Genomic DNA, 3,170 nt, shown 5'->3' with positions numbered 1-3,170 from the left:
CCTGCGATTGCCGCTGATCCAGTAAATCAGAATCATGCTCCATGCACTATGTATTATTATGCTAAATCGAATTTAACAGGAACTGAGTCAAGTATAGTTAGGTCTGCTATTGCTGCAAATAATTTTGAACTGAGACCTAACACGATTCAAATGATACAGCAATTTGCTCAGTTTGATAGTTTGCAGGATGAGAATCCAAACAATCACTTGGTGAATTTTCTGGAGTTTTACGACAGATTTAAAATCAATGGCATTTCTGATGATGCCATACACCTTCGGTTATTTCCCTTTTCATTAAGGAATAAGGCTAAACAGTGGTTGAACTCGTTACCACGAGGGTCAATCACTACTTGGGAACAAATGACTGAAATTTTTTTACTAAAATATTTTCCACAAGCAAAAAACGGCTAAATTAAGGAATGATATCTCTTCGTTTGTGCAGATGGATCTAGAAACACTCTACGATGCATGGGAGAGATACAAGCATCTGTTGAGAAGGTGCCTTCACCATGGGTTACCACTCTGGCTACAAGTTTAAACTTTTCACAATGGCCTGAATCCTTCAACTAGACAGATGGTTGACGTAGCCGCTGGTGGGACTATCAATAATAAGACACCTGAGGATGCTTATGAATTTATAGAAGAGATGTCACTGAATAATTATCAGTGGAAAGTCATGAGGATAAAGCCAACGAAAGCATCCGGTGTTTTTAACGTCGATTCGGTCACCATGCTCTCTAATCAAGTAGAAAATTTGAATAGAAAAATTGACGGTTTCCTTGGTTCTTCACAGGTTCACCCAGTAATGCAATGAAATGCAAGTAAAGGAGGAACGAGCAATTCAGAGTACCCACCTTATGGCCACAACATGGAAAACGAGCAATTAAATTATATGGGTAATAATCCTCGACCTCGAAATAATCCCTATAGGAACACTTATAATGCAGGATGGAGGAACCACCCAAATTTCTCATGGGGAGGCCAAGGGAATCAGAGACCACCACCACCTCCAGGCTTCCAACAACCACCCTACCAACAAGAGAAAAAACCGAACCTTGAGGAGATGCTAACAAAATTCATCTTGATGTCAGAAACTCATTTTTAGAATACTGAGACAGCACTTAAGAATCAACAAGAGTCGATCTAAGGGCTCAAAACTCAGATAGGCCAGCTTGCTAAATTGATATCTGAATGACCACAAGGTAGCCTACCAAGTAACACTGAATCTAATCCGAGAGGGTAGCTCAATGCGATTACCATTCAAGATGAGGAAGGGTTAGTTGCACTTAAACCAGAACCGAGGCAAGAAACTGTGGTAAGTAAAGGTAAAGATGAGGTGGACCACAATGACCAAAAACAGGTAAGTAAAGAGTATAAACCACGTGTAGCATACCCCAATACGACAATTAAAGACCACAGAGATGAGCAATTTGGTAAATTCCTTAAATTATTAAAGAAATTACACATTAACTTACCGTTTATTAAAGCTCTTTCACAGATGCCAAACACAGTCAAATTCTTAAAGGAGCTTTTAGTAAATAAACAGAAGTTGGATGAAGCGTTGCATGTGAAGTTAAATGTAGTTTGCTCAGCCGTTCTACAGAACAAGCTAGACAACAAATTGAAAGATCTCGGGAGTTTTACGATTCCTTGTTTAATTGGTAGCTTAAATGTTAAAAATGCTTTGGCTGATTTAGGGGCTAGTATCAATGTCATGCCTTACAAAATGTTTAAGCAACTAGGTCTTGGGAAACCCAAACAAACTAGGATGAGCATTCAATTAGCAGTTAAAATAATCAGATTTCCTATGGGTATTATTGAAGATGTACTCGATAAAATTGAAAAATTTATATTCCCAGTTGATTTCATTGTTCTAGACATAGAGGAGGATAGTAACGTGCCTTTAATTTTAGGGAGGCCCTTTTTAGCAACTGCTAGAACAATAATTGATGTTGCTACAGCTGAACTCACACTTCATATGGGTGATGAAACAATCACTCTTCAAGCTCGTAATTCGAGTAACATCTCAAAAATCGAGGGTGATTGCATAAATCATACTACTAGTACTGATCATGTGGTGAAACCCTCTGTGCAGAAAATAGGTTCGAAGAGCGCACATGAGCCTTGTTCAAGCAACAACAAAGGACCTATCTATTAAGGACGAAGGCTACGAGTTGAGGAACTAGATGAATGACAGACACATAAACCAAAACCATGCCTTAACGAGCTCAATATTCCACCAAATCAACTTAAGGTTGGAGACAAAGTAATACTCGATGCAGCAGATCCTTGTATTGCTACTTCTGAATCTAATGGACAAATTCCTATCACGGTACTCAATATTTTTCCATACGGTACAGTCGAGGTAATTCATCCTAAATTCGACACTTTTAAGGTAAATAGTACTCGTTTAAAACCTTATTTTGATAAAATTGATAGCAGGGAGGAGTGTAAACCCCTCGCACCACCATAACCAGGCAACAGAAAGGTAAGTCGAGATTAGACTATAAATAAGCGCTTCTCGAGAGGCAACCCTAGCACTAACCGTGTTAACTTCTTTAAATTTTAGTTTTTAACATTTAATTCACTAACTTAATCACTGAACACAGGATTTCCAGAACCACACGACCAGGCACACAGGCATGCCTTAGGTCGTGCCCATATACGGGAGACAACACGGCCGTGCGATACGGTCGTATGAAAATAGAACAAAAACGTTTCCCCAACACGAGATTCAATAAGTTTCCACGGTCGTGCCACATGGCCGTGGGCAATCCTGCCAAATTAACACGAGTGTGTGACACGCCCGTGCCCACCGATCGTGGTTGAGCCTGTAAAACAACAAGGGCTTGTACCTGCATACATGGGCCTGGGAGAAGCGAACGAGGAATTACATGACCATGCAACATGGCCTTGTGCACCAATGCACCCAATTTCGAAAACCACGAAACACACGGGCTGAAATGAGGGTACACGGGAGTGCCACACGACCGTGTGCCCCAATTTCTTTATAAACACCTATTATTTTTACTTTTTTTAATTTTATTTTTATCTTTATTTATATGTTGAAATTACTTTTTATTTCCCTTTAATACTATTTTTATTTTATCTTGAGATTTTATAATTTTTATTCGGCTATTTCTTTACGAGTAAATATGCTTCTTTATATT

The 3,170-nt window shown here is 39.1% G+C and overlaps 1 non-coding gene across 1 annotated transcript; it reads right to left on the bottom strand.

Moving 5' to 3' along the window:
- Positions 1–409: 409 nt before the first annotated feature.
- Positions 410–516, bottom strand: LOC121204410 (small nucleolar RNA R71). Its single transcript, XR_005899335.1, has one exon. It is a non-coding gene; the product is annotated as a small nucleolar RNA R71 (small nucleolar RNA).
- Between the last annotated feature and the right edge of the window lie 2,654 nt (positions 517–3,170).

Source organism: Gossypium hirsutum, chromosome A07 (assembly GCF_007990345.1).
Source record: "Gossypium hirsutum isolate 1008001.06 chromosome A07, Gossypium_hirsutum_v2.1, whole genome shotgun sequence".
Lineage (NCBI taxonomy): Eukaryota > Viridiplantae > Streptophyta > Magnoliopsida > Malvales > Malvaceae > Gossypium > Gossypium hirsutum.
The sequence above is the reverse complement of the archived record's forward strand: the minus strand, read 5'-3'. Positions and strand labels throughout refer to the sequence as shown.